The sequence below is a fragment of the Phaethon lepturus genome, unplaced genomic scaffold (assembly GCF_000687285.1).
Source record: "Phaethon lepturus isolate BGI_N335 unplaced genomic scaffold, ASM68728v1 scaffold9337, whole genome shotgun sequence".
Taxonomy (NCBI): Eukaryota; Metazoa; Chordata; class Aves; order Phaethontiformes; family Phaethontidae; genus Phaethon; species Phaethon lepturus.
In genome coordinates, this window is record NW_010549758.1 from 7214 (window position 1) to 26470 (window position 19257).

General features: G+C 37.4%; 1 pseudogene; it reads left to right on the forward strand.

Moving 5' to 3' along the window:
- Nucleotides 1-2775: 2775 nt before the first annotated feature.
- The window catches only part of LOC104623310, a 29250-nt pseudogene continuing 12768 nt past the window's right edge, over nt 2776-19257 (forward strand).

Here is a 19257-nt window from a genome sequence, read left to right on the forward strand (position 1 = left end):
AGCGCAGAGTATCTGCTGTTTTTAAACTCAGTATGTAAACACACCAGCTGAATCAAAAGTTTTTACACCGTAACTAATAGCTATGAAGTAGCTTGTTTCTGTGCACCCGCAGGCAAATCTTGCAGGCTTACCTCCTTGTTCTGCAGGCCAGCTGGGGACACTTAGCTGAACTAAAAGATGATCCTGATGGAGCACCATAGGGTTTCAGAGCTCATCTTTGCTGACTGCTCACTGGCTGTCCATTTTCTTTCTCTTCAAAACATGAGATTGCCCTTGCTACTGTCCAGCACCTCCCTCCCACTGTGCCATGACTCGTTTGGCTTGCTGTGCCCTTGCTGGCCACCATGGCAGGGAACACCAAATGCCACGTACAGTGGGGGTTTTGGACAATGAAGGGAATTTTCAAAGGAAAAATGGCAAAGGGGAAAACCAGCCTCCTGGGTCTCACAAGGAGGAGGAGAGGGAAAGGCAGACATGGCTGTGTAACCTCATTTGCTGGTGCCCATGTGCATTATACCTATGCTGAGAGAGAAGAGTGGAGCAGAGAGGGGAGGGCTTTGTCCATTCCTTTGCAAGTAAGCTGAGCAGAGAAGAGAGTCTGACTGTCTCTCTTGAGTCTCTGTATCTCCCTGAAGCCCACAGAACAAGTAGTATCCACCTACAGCTGTGGCTCCTGTAATATTTGAACAGTGGTTTAGTATGAGATCTGTTTCCCAAATTATGGTGCCATTTACGGGAATCACTTTGGGGGTCAGCAAAGTCAGTGGTGTGGCTAGTAGTTTCTTCTCCTTTCCCAATATCCACAAGGTGTGACTGAACAGTAATAATGTCAGAGTGTACAAACCATGAGTTTATAACTGTTCAGTAGTTAAGAGAATGAAGAGTCAATTCCCAGAACAGAACCACGAAATGGGGATGTCTGGAGGATGTTCTCTATGTGGAGAAAGAGAAGATTTTAAATCCTGGTTAGTTCAGGACACTTTCTTCTGTCCTTTTTCTTCCTGAGAGAGAACAGAATGATTCTGTTTCCTTTCAGGATTAGAAAGGAGGAAAAGCTTTAGAGAACGGTTTGGGCATGAGTCTGCAGTCTGTGTGGGTCAATACTTTGTGTTTTGGTAGGAGATTAGCTCCCTTTAATTTTTTTACAGTGAGAAATCTGCCACCTCGATTGTTTAGAAGTCATTCCTCTGATAGTGATAATTCTATACATTCCTAGTGAAATAAGTTTTTTGTAATTTTTCTGAGAAATTGAGAAAATTTGGCTTATAGACCCCATAAGCACCTTGACCCCTTTTCCCTATTTTAGCCACTATATTCCACTATTCAATACATATGTGTGATTAATAGGCTTGTGCTCACTCTGCCATTAATGATCTAGAGGATTTGAAGTTTATTACTTAATATATTTTAGTGACCTTTTTTTCCATTTCCCAGCTATGTTTTTCTTCCTTCTCCCTTTATTTCTCATCTCTTATTTTCCTTATTGACTTTGCCTTTATACAAACTTTAACCCTATATATAGTTGTTTCCCTTCCTGCACCTTTCCCAGTATTCTGCTCCTCTACCTACTTTTTACATTTTCTTTGTTTCCATCTCTGCAATTTTATACAGCTAATCTTCCAGTCTTCCTATTTTTTAATTTTCACATGCTTCATTTTCTCCTCTTGTTATTTCTACATTAATTTAGAGTCTCCTCTTGTTTCCATTTTTTGCTCTATTTTCCTCATATTTTTCAGCTTCTATCCATAATTTCTCATTTTGTTTGTCACATTTTCATTTGTTTTCATATGTTTTCCCCCAGCCATCTCTTGTATTCTTACTTCTCTGACATTCCATATCTCTAGCTTATTTCAGTGAATACTAGCATTGACGCTTAAGTCTCCTGAAAGGCAGACTGATCATTTCACAAAGACCAGCAATGGGTGGAGACTGCAAATATTTCTTTACATTCAGGCATGAGGGATATATACACCATTGTGTGCCCAAATATGTATTTCATCTGTATGTCTGATATCAGAAAATTATTCAGCAGTATGAAAGATTCCAGATGCGTAATTTTAATAGGACTTCTTTTTCTTTTTTTTTCCCCCGTCAGGTTTATTTTCTCAGTTGCCATATATAAAGATGTATATTAGAATACTTCCAGAAAAATAGGCAATTCTTCTTATTATCTAGAATAACCTCCTGTACAAAAACTTACTTGGAGCCACTACTTTACTACCTCATACTACACAGAGTTGTTTTTTATTTATTTAATAGGAATTCTGCTTCTACAGTGCTTGTTTTCTGATACTTTTGCCGAACTCAGTGGAAATTTCTGCATTAGGTATGATGGACTGTGCTATTTATAGTTACCAATATAATCCTGGTTGATTCCAGAGGAATGTGAGGTGATTTTAAGATAATTAGAGTTATGAGGAAAGAATGTATCTGATTGTTCTTAAGTATCATGCTTTTGCTTATTTGGAGTAAAAGACCATTATATTCCTAGAGTTGAGAAATTGTTGCAGTTTATATAACTAGCATAAGAACCACACAAGTGGTTCTTACAAAGGTCAAATCACCAACTAAACTGCTTATTTTATTTTTCCTTGCATAATTTTCAGTATTGTGTACTTGAACATTCCAACACAACAAAACCAAAAGCATTTAAAAATGTTATATCTTTCTTACTTGGCGATTTTCACGTGTGTGTTTGAATTTTATTTTCTGCTTTCTTTTAGTATTTTCCTATGCAGAAGAATAAATGGTAATTAAGATGTGCAGGATGAAAAGATGGAGCAGTCAGTGCTTGTACCACCAGGACCAGACAGCTTCCAATACTTCACTAGAGAGTCTCTTGCAGCTATTGAACAACGCATTGCTGCAGAAAAAGCTAAGAATTCTAAACAAGATCGTAAAGACAATGATGATGAAAATGGGCCAAAGCCAAACAGTGATTTGGAGGCAGGAAAAACACTTCCGTTTATATACGGTGACATACCTGCAGGAATGGTGTCTGAGCCCTTGGAAGACATGGACCCATATTACATCAATAAAAAGGTGAGTCTAATATCAATACTGTTCATATGCCAGTGTTTGGAATGCTTTATCATGTTCATTTCATTTTCATGGAGTGGATAATATAGCTTGTTACTTCAGTCTGTTTATTAGCAACCACATAGGAAAATGTCATTCTAATAATGTGGAAACAGTTGAGTGTTGCTAAAAGGACTAGGTATACAACAAGAGCAGAAAATGTTTGATGCCAGTGATACATATACATTCTACCTTCCAGAAAGTTAGTAAATAAATATTTAATATCTTCAAGTTATGAAAGGTTGATTTAGCTAATGTATGTTCTTAGAACGCATTTACCCTCGTGTGCCCTTGGCACACTGGTCCTCCTGCTTTACTGCAAATTTCCTCTTTATGTAATATTTTTAACATTAAATTAATCAAATTGGCAATAAATGTAACATTGTGACAGATTGTATAATATGGTTGTATAGTGGATGTAGCAGAGTATAAATAAATAGTATGAAAATCTAGGCTTCTAGTCACTGCTCTCTAAATCATTAGCAAAGTGCCCACTGTCCTCTATGGCACAGGACATAATCCATCATCCTTAACTGTTACCAACCGTTCATCCTTTTCTTTTCATTTACATCAAAATTTATTCCTTTGATATAATTTAATTGATATCAAAGGAACATTTACATCAAAGCTGAAACATAGTATGTTGTCTGTGATTATAAGCAATATATAATACCTATACAAATGTGTGTATACATAATAGATGACATACTTTGCAAACTTTAGAAAAGTGGAGATATATTGAAACTGAGTACATGAACACACCACGCTTTCTCTAAGTTTCTTGAAATTTAAAACTGGCCACATAAACCAATGCAATAGCACATTTTGTTCCCAGAAATCTCCTTTGATAGCAAATTCTTAGGAAAATTACAGAATCAATAGAGAAACACACGGATGAGCAGAAAATATCATAAAGAGAGTGTAAAACTAATTTAAAAGTTTCTGGTGGAACTGGCCTTGAACAGCTCTGGAATCCTTGCAGGATGATTCTGTTGCACAGTCCGTATACAGAGCAGAAAATGTTCATGGTTTATAGGGATAGCTAGCTTGGGTGATATTTTAATTATTAGATACTGTGATTATGAAAACTCTATAAATATTAAGACAGGAGTTATTCTGATTTTCACAAAGTGTTGTGTTCTAAGTGTCTTAGCTTACTAAATTTCACGTGATTTATGAGCCCTATTTTGACAAGAGAGAAAATACTATGTGAGAGAACAATATTTTTATCTTTATTATTTGATGCCTCTGAAAGAGCCTTTATCTGCCATTCACAGTGTATGAAGCTTTGTCTTTAAATCACAGTTCTACTTTTAAAAAGATAAAAGATGCATTTCTATAAAAGCAGGCCTTGTAGAATTCTGTACTAATTGTGTCTGTTTATGATACAAAATCAAATATAGTTATGTCCCTACCTGCCCACACCTCATCCTGGACCTTTATAGTCAAATCAGTCTCTCTTGTGTGTCTTACAGTGGAAACAGACACATGCTAGGTATGACCTTCTAGAGCCCTTAGAAATGGAAGACTCTCTCAGTCCCTTCACAGATGGAGCTGAACACTTGCTACATCAGTCAGGTCTGATGATAGGTTTGGAAGAAATGTAGTGAAACCAGCAGAACATGTTCAACCAAGTTTCTGTACTATTTGAAAGTAAGAATCTTCTTATTTGAACACTAAATAATGTCTACAGGCAAGTCATACCCACTGGGCTTCTCTTCTTTGTGCCAAAGTCCACACTCTCTATGCATGTGCTTTAATCTTCTACAGTACAGGAATAGAAACAGCCTTGTCAGTCAAAGACAAGACAAATATTTTCCACACATTACAATTCTCTCCATTTTTTCTTCCTTCAGTAGGAGGAAAATAGACTTTCCTAACAGAAATTCCAACATCTATTTCAATTTTACATCAATAATTTGACTTTAAAGTATCTAATTCTTAGATTTTCTTATCTAGCTGTATGTAAGTTCTGGAAAGACTTTTATCTTGTTTCACTTGTCTTTTGAGAGTATTGGTAGCAGTTGATGCTCCTGCAAGCCACAGAAGAAGAAATAGTTTGAGAAAAGCCTAAAGCAGAAGTGAACATCTCCAGGAAGACATGAAGGACCCTTAATGCTCAATGCATTTACCTCTGTACCATTCAACATTTCAGCTTTCTCTGATAAAATTCCGCCTTGTATAGCCAGGGAGTCAATCAGCACACCCTCTCCAAGTGTAATGGTCTGACAACTGCTACATGATGGTTAGAGAGTTTATATTTCTGCCTAGGAAAGCATCTTTCTGAAATGATACAGACCTAATGAAAAACACTAGAATAAGGGAAAATACTTATTTGCAAGAAAGGGTTAGGAATATCTTTTTCATTCCAAATTTGAGTCATGAGTGAAATCATCCATCATTTGCCTCATATGCAAGTATTGCGTCCCACTTCCTGAGGGTTTTTTCCTATTTTTGTAGCAAGATTTAACAAGTTCACTGCATTTTTGCATGTTTAATGTTGAAACATCATTTAGAGTGTTTTACATTTCATCTTTGGGACTTTTTTCCTAAGCAATAGGTTTGTGCATGCCATGATTTGGTACAGTTTAATACCAAATGAGACAGGAATAAATAAATGAGTTGAGCTGGTGTGAGAGCCTTAATCTGTGGATAAGATAGCCCTGAGATGAAAAGTTAAAAATGGGAAAACCTGTTAAGAGAAACAAACAAACAGACAGGTGTGCTAGTTTTATGGCTTTGTAACTGTGCTTCTATGCAAAACCTACAACCAAAGAGAACATATTCATGCCCAATATTCATCTGAAGCTGAAAGGAAAAGGAAAATATTAACAACCTGTTTGACAACAGAACAGCCTATTACAGGAAATCAACACACCTGATAGTATTATTGATTTACACTGTATCCGAGATAGCCTGAATGCCAGCAACTGTACCCTTGGAACATAGTTATTTTATTATAATATAATACAATGCCTGTTCTTATATTCTGATGATTTTATCATAATGAAATGCTGCCAACTGTGGTGGTCAATAATGCTGCTTTTTAGAACTGTGAAGTTTAGCATCCTAAATGGTTGCAGTGATCTTTTTATTAAGCTAAAATTGAGTAAAAATGAACTTGGACTTTACCTATTTTTTGTGTTCCACTTCCATGTAAGTGCAAATCTGTGTGTTCCCAGTATAATAGTGACTCCTATTCATGTTCAAGCTGCCATCACAAAGGATCAAGGAGGTTCACATCACTATCTATAGAGAAAGGATCAGCTGGTACCCCTTAAGATCATGACCTGGAAGCATACATCAAAATCTGGTCCACTTGATTTCATACTTTAAGGGCTGACTATTTTCTCTTGAAGCTAGGCTGCTACCTTAAAGGGTAGGGAAAGAATAGTTGGAACTAAATGGGTCTTACTTCACTTTCCTTCTGCTGTAATACAGATTGTTTGCTGCCACTCCATGCCCTGCCTCTTGCCACAAGGATGTTGAACCATGTCTATCAGAAAAGGTGCTTCTTTTTGTCCTGGCAGTTGGTAATATCATTCCCTAATCTGATCAAACTCTAGGTCCTGAGACTCCCAGACTTTTCTTGGGTTGAAGAAACAAAAAGATTGTGTAAAATTGCTTTACTTCATTACATCAGAAAAGGTGAATGCACTAGTGATTTTAGATATCTTTGATAGTTTTAAGTGGAAGAGATTTTAAGTGAAACATTCTAGCAAAGCAAAAAGTTAAGACCTTGCTAGAAAACAGAGTTTCAAAAGATAACCACAAACCCAAGAAATGCCATAAGTCTTCTGTTCTAGCTGCCCCTAGGACTTTTCCCAAGAAGTTAAGGACCCAGCTCAACAATATGTCACCTCTTGCCTTTCAGAAGGTTCTCTGAGGATTTTAGGGGGTGTTTATTTAAGTGTAGGAAGTGGAAATGCAATGCAGTAACAGTCAGCCTGCTAAATGTAGCCTTCCAGAAACTATGTTTAAAGCTAACTGGGAGGAAGGAGAGGAAAAATCAGGTTTTGGGAACTCTTTCTCCCAAGATGTTCTTGGAGACCATATCTTTGTTCAGTGTGACCTCTTCTTCCCTCTTAGCTGCCTCTTTTCAAAATATTCATCTTCCTTCTTTGCCCACATAAGAAGGCAGTTTCTGGGTTTATATCAAATATGTCAGAAGTCACAGAACTAGAATCCAAGTTTACAGATGTAAAAGTGGCAAATCAGGCACTTCTCGTTAGGAATTTCTTTGAATTTGTATTCACACTTGAATATTTGAGTGTGAGCAGGTTTCCTGCCTTTATAAAATGATTAAAGCACTTTATAAAACCTAAGCCCCTAAAAGTACACTTAATCTTTCATATACAAATATTAATTCTATAATTTGTTTAAAATTTACTTAGCTTTTCTCAGTTTATGTCTACTTTGTCCTGACAGCTTTGGGTACAATACTTTGTGTTCATCCACACTGCCTACACATTGGCTTGCATATGGGTTAAGACTGGTGTGAGATACAGCAGGCTTACCAGGAAGGGAAGCTTACACAGGGATTGTATAATAGCTATTATCTGTATTTTTTAATGAAAATTCTTATCAGAGAAAAGATTTAATTTTAGTTCTTGTTTAAGGCTAGAAGTCAGAGGACTAACAGAGTCATTCTGAAGGCTCCAGTCATGAAGATGCTTTGAGTGAAAAATTAAAACTGAGGTAGGGAGTTTACATCTTGTCGGTTCTGCTTATGCAGGGCAGCAGAAAGTAGAACAGCTAAAATAGCAGCAGCTTCCAACTGAAACTGGAGCTGTGCCAGCATGCTGTTATTTTCCATAAGGCAGGTTAGAAAGGAGATGTATGTTCAATATGCTTGTGTTCAAAGATTTTTTTAAAAATGTAGGTTGACTAAATGTAGATGGTGTAGTCTTAGATACAAAATTAGTAGGGAGTGTGATTTTTGATGAATTTTGTCAACTACCTCATAGCTACAAAAGCTGAGAGGGCAAGCTGGAGGCTTCTGAGCTGTGAGTCCTGGGGGCCGGGGACAGACCTGGGAGGGGAAACTCACCTTCCCCCTTGGGGTGTGAAGCTTTAAAGCATTGTGCCAAAAAATCATTCATCTGCTTGTTGCTTCAGTATTTAAAATGAAAGCTTAATTTAAGGTCAGGTCATCTGCAGTTATGCTCTGAAGGTCGTTGTTATCTATAATCCATAACTGGAAGTGTAATTTGGAAACATTAGCTCAGGCTTTATCCTATTGTCCTCAGTTTCATATGCAGTTTCTCAATTTCTGTGCAGAATGGGGAAGTCAAATACATATCTTATACCATTCCTATACATCTTGAGTTTGTACTCAAGATAATATAAAGTCTCACTATTAATGTGTCTTAAGGGGTTTGGTCTGTATAGGAAGGCATGCCGTGTAGAGCTATGATGGATAGAGACAGCTCAGGGGAAAAGCCACCAAGTGATTTGGGACTGGAACAGCTTTTCCTCAGGGCTTAGTCCCAGCTTCACTACTGCCTTCAGTACTTGGTATCTGTCACAGACTCGTAGAAACCTTCAACTCCATCTCCAGCTCCTGGATGCTCCTAGAGATTTGTATCTGTACTTCATGGTCCATAAATAATAAGCTTCCCAAATCTAAGCAGACTGAAGAATTGTCCTTCTTGAACCTCTTTGGTGTATTTTCTCTGTCTGCCAGCCTTCCTGGAAATAGCCTCGTAGTGCACTTGCTTACAGTCTTGAAGTGATGCTCGATGGCAAAGACATCAAAAGAGACCAACATTCCCTTTCCCACACTTCCACTGGCATTCTTGTTTCCAGTTCACTTCATCAGCAATGTAATGGAAAACAAGGAGGCTTTATCATAGCTTATTTATAAAATAAACAACTCTCCCAAAACAAAAAAAAAGCAATTTTGGACATTTTTCTTGAGCAGATTCTTCAACACCTTTAATTCAGTTTGAATTTAAGCTGTAATCCTTGCATCATCCCTTCCACTGCATGCAGCTTTCTTCTGAGTTTTACTGAGCCTTCCTTCCGCAGTGTTTTTGATTGATCTTGCAGTTGAAGAGCACCTTAGTGCCACAAAGAAACTTGACAGTCTATATTTCCTGTGCTGTAGTGTTAATGCTGTTCCAGCCATGATGGCCTACAGTGGAAGCAAATCAATGTTTGTAGGGTTTGCTCTTGTATCGTTTATATTGGGCACATGGATTTATTTGAGAAAAATAGACAAGCCTTCAGCTTGTTTCAAACCTGCAAACCACAACTCTGCAGGGGGGTAATCTGGGATATATCTCCTCTGGTAAGGTGTATTGAGATGCCCACAGTCCTCAGAGATCCACCTAATCATGGCTATATGTGTTACTGCTATTTCCCTCTCTCCTTAGCACAAAGACCAAGAAACAGCCTAGAATCAAACATGAACAAATGGGTAGTCTATTAAGTCAGTTTCTATAAGGATTTCTCTTACTAACTCATTAACATCCACAGGTAAGTTTTCCCTGCCTATGGTATTTCAAACAGGAAGGGAGACCTTCCTATGGGAAAACATAAATATAATTTTAGTTAATAATTTCTGCACAATTTTTTACAAGAAACACATCATGTAAATGTATCATATTACTCTACCGAGGTTGTTCAATGAAGAAGTATTATAAAAACATCAATGAATTTAATGTTACATATTTAAAATTATATTTTCATATGTCAGGTACATCAGGTAAGTATTGGAAAGAAATTTTATTTCAAAAGTGAGTCACGGTTTTTGTGTATTAGCTATTCAAAAAGCTACAATTTTGTTGATTGTCACTAGGAACAGTTTTAAAATGAGCTTCTACAGTGAATACACACTCATAAAATGTTTTTTCTTTCTCTTTTTCAGACCTTTATAGTATTGAATAAAGGGAAGGCAATCTTCCGATTCAGTGCCACCTCTGCCCTGTACATTTTAACTCCCTTCAATCCTCTTAGAAAAATAGCTATCAAAATTTTGGTACATTCATATCCTTTTTCAATAGTGGTTCAAAATATTACACAGTGAAATTAAGAAAACCCAAAACTCTTTCTATTTCATTGTAATTAAAGGTTTTTGTAGGCTGTTAATTTTATTTTTATTTTACAGTGGAAAATTTATGGTAAGATTTTATAAATACTAGGAAATATGTATATATCATATAGATAGATTGTAGCTGTTCTGTCGAATTTGAATACTTCTTCTGTACAAATCTACAGATGGATTTAAGAATCTGTCTTAATTTTTCAGAAAAGTTTTTTCTGATTAATTTTAACATTGAATTTTTTTGCATCCCCGATTCTTTTTTTGTGCTATGAAGCCTATTAATAAAATAATTACATAATTTTAAAAAAACCCACAAAGTTTGTGCTTACAAATTCCAAAAGAGCTCTCAGTTTTGCAAGCAATTACGCAGATAGGCAGCTGCTCAGGAGCAGCTAGTTCAATGGCCCTTTTACGGGTCCTTCTGAGGCCATCCTAAAGACCAGCTTTACAGTCTGTTGCAGCAGTGTGCCTGGAAGCCTGGTTCATGCATACTGAATCTCACATTCGGCAACCTGCCTAGTTGCACCATAAGCCTCTGCCAAATTTAATACATTGCCAGAAAGCATAGGCAGCAGTCCTGCAGGTGGTTTGCAAAGCATCTGTATGTGCAGATGGTGGGCAGATTGGGGGACCATAACTGTTGGGATAGTGCACAAGTTAAAGTTTTAGACTGGTGTGTGGGATTGCTGCCTCATGTTCTAACAGGTAGATGGGAATTTCTAGTGGGTGAGGTTTTAGTGCACTTTTCTTTCAAGATCCCAGGACTGGGAAAAGTAGTCACCAGATGAAAACTTCAGTGTGACAGTATGACTTTTAACATTGAACGGTTAGTCAAAGACAGAAGCATTATTAGAGAATGCTGGTGGAATCTTCTAGGTCTTTGGAAAGAGGAAAAAACAAGGCTGATTGATTGCTGCTGACTCAGAAGACTTTTTCCTCTGAGGTCCCTGGAAGTTAAAGCAGTGAGAGAAGGGGGGAAGGTGCCTGGAGAGGAGTCAGGGAGTAGTTGGGAACGGTAGCTAAGGCACCTGACAGAGACCTACAGTCATGGTGGTGGAGGTGGTGACAGTGAGCAAATGCAGCCAAACACTGTCAGATCGAAGCCTCTAATGACTGCTCATCCATTCAATTTATAGACTCTGATTTACAATACCTTCCAACTCTGCATCTGTGCTAGTTGTGGGTTTTTTACTGGCGTACGGATTACTAAGTTTGGTTTTGGTTTGAAGTTCCTCCTAATTGTGTTCAAAGAGTATCCAGCTGGTCTTGATGGCAGTCAGAACAAAAACAAGTCTAATAAAAAATATGCAATTCCAATATTTTTCCTTCTATCTATTAGCTGATTGTGTGACCATGTAATTTAGCTCTATTATAGGAGGAGTTTTCCTTTCACTATATGGGCTGCTTTCTTTTCCAACCACTGAAGTATGGGATGGGCTATTCTTAGATACATATGTAGTTTCGGTTTTCTTTGGGTTTTTTTAATCTTAAATATAAGAATAGATGCATAGGTTTTTTTTTTTTTAATGCAATGAAGTACAAACACTGCAAATATGAATGTGTTTAACTAAAACCCATGTAATATGTTCCATAATACAGTTTAGATTTCAGCTGCTTATACAAGGTGAGCCACCTAGAAGAAAAAGGTTAGGGGTCAATGTTGCTTATTATTTTTAATGATATTCTTACTTTTATCAATAAGCTGTTCTGGTCTCACATTTTGAGGTAGGTGTTTGGGATTTTGGCCTTTGTAACAGAACTGTACCTTTCACAATATGAAAGATGTGTGTGGAGCACAATGAAATTGGCACATTGGTTGGAAAACCTTCATCTGTACGTCCTTCAAATTCTCTGAACCTCTGTATAGGGTGCTCTGAGTGCCCAGACACATGCTCAGATGTTGCTCCCCCTGCAAAGAAACAGTGTGTGTGTCTCTTCCCAGTGGTCAGAGCTTTTCCCTGCAATTATTCTTCCTCACTGCTGGTACCTATTGTAGTACCAGATACAGGAACTGGTAACAGCATGAATTTATCTTTCTCATGCTCTGCTGACTCACCTCCTGCTACTCTGCCTTTTTTATTTTCCTTTTGCCTGCCTGACTCGAGTTAAGGTAGAATGTGGAACTGAGGGGGCAACACAGAATGATGGGAGATGACCAGACTTTAGCAATTAATATGAAAGGAAGAAAAGCTAAGACTAGGTGGGGGGTTGAGCAGACAGAAGAAGGGAAGTGGCAGCAGCTGGAGCTGCAGAATGCACAGAGTGTTAGAAAGGAACGGGAAGATGCTCTAGAGAAAATGTGGTACCTGCTAAGTACCCCTATGCCAGTCTTTGGAAGCTGAAGTTACAATGTCACTCAGTGTCGCCTGACTGCCAGCAGGTATCTGTGATACCAGTTGGCAACGTTTGTTTTTTCCAGTCTTCATCTTCCACCAAGTCCACACAGGTGATAAGAGACTTCAGCTGCTCCAACAATTGATTAGCTTGAGGCTGTATAGTGCTGCTAACCTTACTACTTGCCTGTAGGGGAAGAGCATGATAAAGACAGTACATTTCCATGAAGAAGTCATCATATAGCAGACTTGTTTACCTACGTGTATAGTTGAATTATTACAGAACGTAAAATAGTAAATTAAAGTAATTATGAGGTTGTAAATCAAACACTCAAAATGTGAGAGGATGTTGCGGTTTAACCTGGCAGGCAGCTAAACAGCACACAGCCATTTGCTCACTGCCCTCTCTGCCCCAGTGGGATGGGGGAAAGAATTGGGGGGGGGGGGGAAAGTAGAATTCATGGGTTGAGGTAAAGACAGTTTAATAGGACAGAAAAGGAAGGAAAAATAATAATAGTAGTAGTAATAATAATAATAGGATATACAAAATACGTGATGCACAAAGTAATTGCTCACCACCCGCTGATCAATGTCCAGTCAGTTCCCAAGCAACGGCTCTCCCTGTCCAACTCCCTCAGTTTATATACTGAGCATGACGTCATATGGTATGGAATATCCCTTTGGCTAGTTGGGGTCAGCTGTCCTGGCTGTGTCCCCTCCCAGCTTCCCGTGCACCCCCAGCCTTCTTGTTGGCAGGCCAGCATGAGAAGCTGAATAGTTCTTGACTGCTTAGCAAGAACTTAACACGTCAGTATGTTATTAACATTATTTTCATCCCAAATCCAAAACACAGCACTATGCCAGCTATCAGGAAGAAAATTAACTCCATCCCAGCCGAAACCAGGACAGAGGAGAAAGAAGAGAGGCACAGACATTGAATGTGTCAGTTATGTTTGAGATCCCCATAAGGGAAAGCATGTCCAGAGTTTCAATTTCAAAGTATATTAACCCTTACTGAGCATCTGCTCCCTTTGGGAGTGAACAGCACTTTGACCATACAGCTTACAGATGTGGCCAGTTATACAGAACGAGCAATGTGCAAGGATCTACATGTGGCTTTTGTTATGAATCATACCTAGCTGTAAACACATAATACACCGCATAGAGATAAAACCTCAGTTCTACTGAGAGGACATTTAACTTCTTTAACTGTTTTATGAGACTACTGAAGCTGCATCTCCAGGATTTTCATTTACCAAAATGGATTCTCTTTATTTAAAGGCATTTCACAATTACATTGAGTCAGACTCTTTTGAGCTGTCTGTGGACTGTGAGGACAAGCATTGTAAGGCATTCTAATTATTTATTGTAAGCCACTGAACAACAGTTTTTACTGTACAGAGCTCGTATGACAACATGATCTTCAAAATGAGTTAAGTCACTTAATGAAAGCTATTACAATATTCACTGCTTGGTTAGGCATTTAGACAAAGGTTACCCACCTATCTACGGGAATTAGGCAGCTAAATCCTTCCCTGTGATTTGAATGTTTACTTGAAAAGATACGCTCAAGTTTGAATTGTTCAGCAGCTGTAAGCAACGGTCTTAATGTTAGCACCAATTTTCTTCAATGTTTGGGCTGAGATGTTACTTCTCCTATTCCTCCTTCACCTAGAGTGAAGGGTTAGGGTTTTTGTCCATGGCAGAAAAATATACTCCAAACAACAAAATGCTATCTACTTGATTTACAAAAAAACCCCAACCAAACAAACAAAAAAGAAATTAAAACCCTGGGCTCTAACATACAAGTTTTAAATGGCTTTCTTCAGTTTAAGTTAGCTTCTTTGCCAGTTATGTTGTTGCAACTATTTTTAAGGAACACATCATTTAGACAGATGGCTAGAGGAAAAATCAGAGTTAACCATTTGGCATAAAGGTGCAGCAGTTCTTATTTTTTGCTGCCATCATGTGGCCATTTTGAGTCAGGTATTGGTCTAGTTTGGTTACTTCAGTATTTCCAAATGTTTGAATAATCAAGTTTACTTTATTGCCACAAAAAGGGGAGGAACTGCACTGGTTGTAGGGCCAGTGATCTTTTAAACCAAGAACAGCCCACTGGATGATGGCCCATAGACTGTAATGAAGCCCCACTAGACTGTCTCACCTCTCTACCACAAGCCACTTTGAGCTGCTAGTGTGGGTTTCATAGTCCCAGAATACCTAATTGTTCCTTGATGGAACTCTAAATAAAAATTAACTTTCATTCTAATCTTCACCAGTTTTCCATGCTTTTCAAGCAGTTAACCACAAGGTACTATTGAAACATTTTCAAATTATAGCATTGGTAGAACAAGAGATGCTTTTTTTGCTGCTAATGTGTATTGAGGGAGCCCAAAAATAATACTGGAAAATTATTCACCTTAATCTGTGAGCTCTCTGTGGATTTCTGTTTCACTGGCTGAAGCACGTACTGCTAAGACAGTGATAGGGAAACATGGAATACAGTCAATTCAGCAATTAAAAACAGTATTCTGTGTTTTGTTCTGTGTTTTTGACAGAGTGGCTGTGCTGGGTGCTGGGGTGGTGTGTTCTTTCTCTACAGCTCTCACTCATGGTAAACAGGATAAACTTTTTTTACCTTGCATATGCCAACTGTTGAGTTTAGTACCAAAACTGTAGAAGTGGAAGACTAATGCTTATTCAGTCATGTGAGGTACTTAAAGTAAAACAGTATTCTTCTGCAAGTTATTTCAGTTTTGGCTGTTACTCAGCTCATGTTACATACCAGCCATCTCCTTCACCTTTCAGTACCAGCTGAAGACAAAACAAGAGAACATCTGCAAATCAAGACTAGTATTAAAGTTTAATGTGCTACACTGCCAGGTTAAGCAAAATATACATGCAATGTTTACCAAAATCTGAAAGATTTGTGTAAGTGGCAATATTTTACTGTACTTAAGATACATGGCTGATGTGATATTGTATGAATTACTGTTGTGTTTTCCTTAACTATATCTACATTATTCAGCATGCTTATCATGTGCACTATTTTGACCAACTGTGTATTTATGACCATGAGTAACCCTCCGGACTGGACAAAGAATGTAGAGTAAGTTGCATATGTTACTTAAAGATATCTTTCACTATTCCTCTAGCAGTCAGCATGCCAGTGTGCTGACAAGAACTATCATGAGACACTGCTATTATTTCCTCTCGAAACTATATAGAAATGTTGAATAATTATTTATATCTCCTTCTAGTTGAATGATTGGGTAGAAAAAATGAAAGTTGTTCACAAATAGTATTCTACTGAGATTCCACTAGCTTTTTCTCATCTTCATGGTTTAGCATCTACCCAATATTTTTACTTCTCCTTTACTCCTCTGCTTTAATAGCAGAACTATAGCCATTTATTTGTACATGTCAGTTAAGGACAGCGTATAAACCAAAGTATTCCTAAAGTAAGAATTCAGGGCATGCTTGCATTCTTGCCTTTTTAGAGTTAATGATAGATGTTTTAGATGTTAGCGATTCAGACAGTCTCCAGTAACTTCTGCTCACAACATTCTTGGTTAAGAGCAACAGATCTAGTGTTGCATACTTTTAAACTGAGTGTCACCAATAAAATTGTAACAGATGTAATTTATTTGATAGATTTATTTATTTTGATTTATGTACAAGATCAGGACTGCTGCACTTCAACAGCATGTTACAACGAATGCATGTAAATACACAAGTACATGTGATGAATATAATGCATTTTAGAAGAAATTGCTGCTTATTCACTGTATTTCTTTTCCAGTTTTGAAAGAAAAAAGTCTTTCACTTGATTATAAGTTTTCTATCAGGATACCAATATAAAATGTTGCTACTTATTTTGATTAAATTTTCCTATATTTTCCAGGTATACATTCACTGGAATTTACACATTTGAGTCACTCATAAAAATCATTGCAAGGGGTTTTTGCTTAGAAGATTTTACTTTTCTTCGAGATCCGTGGAACTGGCTTGATTTCACTGTCATTACCTTTGCGTAAGTGTTTGTTTTTTGTTTTTTCTTTGAAAGTAAAGGGCAAAAAGGGCATGAAATTAGTATCGATACATACCAATTTAATTACATGGAAATTCTTGTATGGATTTACTTTTGTCTAAAACAACTTTCACATTCTAATATGCATATTCTGATGTAAACATAAATACTGCAGAAGCCATTAGTACAGCTAGTATTAGAGAGGCTAATTTCATGTCCTGCATTTTTTCCTCTGAGCAGAAAAGGAGCATCCCTTTGACTTCATTCTCCAAACTTACCAATCTAGTCTAGATTATTTTAGGCTTTCAAAGTTAAATCACTGCGATTCACTTCAGAGATATTTAATTTAACTGAAGGCTCTGAAAGCATATTAATGCAAGGCAAACTGCAGTGAAAGGTAAACCTCTGACTGTTGCTATTTAACTTTTTGCTAAAAACGCCAAAGTGGTCTTGATGAAAGACCCAAGTAAGTAGCATAAACTTTGCCTAAATTCTGAATAACTGTGATTTAATCCTACAGGTATGTAACAGAATTTGTAAACCTAGGCAATGTTTCAGCTCTTCGAACTTTCAGAGTATTGAGAGCTTTGAAAACTATTTCTGTAATCCCAGGTAAGAAGTAACTGGTGTAAGGTGTTAGGCCCCTTGTACCTCCCAACTGTTCCTTTTTATCCTGTCATTGTGTTTGTGTGTGAACTCCCCTATTACAGATATGTGACAGAGTTTGTGGACCTGGGCAATGTCTCAGCGTTGAGAACATTCAGAGTTCTCCGAGCTTTGAAAACAATATCAGTCATTCCAGGTGAGAGCTAGGTTAAACACTGAGGCTGACTTTAATTCACAGAAATGGAATTAATCTTTTTTAAACATAAGTCTTATTTCTTTCCACAAAAAAGCAGGAATCGGAAGATATTAGAATTCACTGAAATCTCTGATTCATTGCTTTTTAACATGAGCTCTTTCCTTTTGAAATCAGCCTTTGAGTTTAACATTGTTGCATGAGACATTGCAGTACACAGTGTGTGGTTTGCATCGTATGATGTCAAGCTTTCTTCTCCACATTCAACGAGTATCAGTAACCCTGAAGTTTTCTTACCCATGTGTATCTTACCTACATGATGTTGTGTGGTATTTGTTGTGAATATTTGTGTCTAAAAAATGGAACTGTTCAAAATGTTGACTTAGTAAGAAGATGAAGGAGTAAGATAATAAAGAATAGCATGGGCATTGCATGGGGGATTTATTATCTTAAAATTCTACAATTTTCCAAACCATCTCCAGTTTTATAGCATTAATTTTTAATCCTATTTATTGTTGAACAGGCTTTTTACTACTGTCTTCTAAATCTAGTATGTTATAAAACTGATAGTAGCAAAGGTTTGGGGCAAGAGGTATTGACAAATAAAAAAGAAAGAAGACTTTTATGTGAGATTCATGTACAGCATGAATAAAAATAGTCACTTGTTTTAGCATTAAAACAAGTGTTTTGAAATATATGCTACTCATCCCATTCACAGTTTCAAATGAACATAAATTTCAGCTATTTATTCATTTTCACAAGTGAAGAAGCTCTTCACAAAAATGTTATTTCACAGACATTACAATCATTTATTTGGGCTTCTGCATGAAATCTATAACTTTACTGGGAGACACTGTCATTTTTATGCTTTAAAAATGTTTTGAACATCAGAATAAAAATTCCTTTACATTTTCAGGCTTGAAGACTATTGTGGGGGCCCTAATTCAGTCTGTGAAGAAGCTCTCGGACGTTATGATCCTGACTGTGTTTTGTCTGAGTGTATTTGCACTAATAGGGCTACAGCTGTTCATGGGCAACTTGAGGAATAAATGCCTGCAGTGGCCTCCAGAAAATTTTACTCTGGAAGCAAACATTACTTCCCAGCTAAACACCACCATAGGTGAAAATGGTACATTGGTTAATTCAACAGTGACTCCATTTGACTGGAAGGGATACATTGAAGATGAAAGTAAGTATTGTCAAGATAATTCTTGTTGAAGTGGTTTGTGGCTGACCCAGTTCTTAGAAATAAGGAGGGGAAGGGATGATACATTTAGGTAAGATGAAGAGGAAGAGTTTTCTCTTTCTCTCATAGATCTGCTATGAGAGCATGGAACATGGTCTCTCTATTTGGAGCAGGAACATGGTCTCTCTCTTTGATGCAGCTCTTTTTCTGAGCTCCCTCTGCCAAATCCACTTCTTCCCTGAGACAGAAAGAGACCCAAAGGAGTTCTTAAAATTACTTAATAGTCTTAAACTTTTTCCATTGCCATATCCAAATCAAGATCAGCAACAGACTGCTATGTCATTTCCAACAGATGTCAGAGAATTCTGACATTCAGTGAGGACTCTAGTGATGGAGTCCTCAGTATTCACCATCTATCCATTCTTGTGCTTCACTATCATTATTTGAAAGGGTTTTTTTGAGGTCTAACAAATCTTCCTGCTGCAATGTAAGCTCATTGGTCTTATCAACTTCACCACAGGCATCAAAACCAAATTATTCCCTATCATTAATCACTGTCTCTGAGGTATTTAGAGATTATTCTTATGTTGCCATGCCCTGTTCTCTCCTCTTTCAGTTGTCTTGTATGCTAAGCAATCCAGATCATTAATCTTTTTCTCCTACAATTTATTTTCTAGATCTTGATCTCTCATCTGGATCTTTTCTTGTTTGTACACATTCTTCCCAATGTGCATTCAAAATACATCTAGGCATTTCTCCTCCACATGAGGCATACTAAGCAGA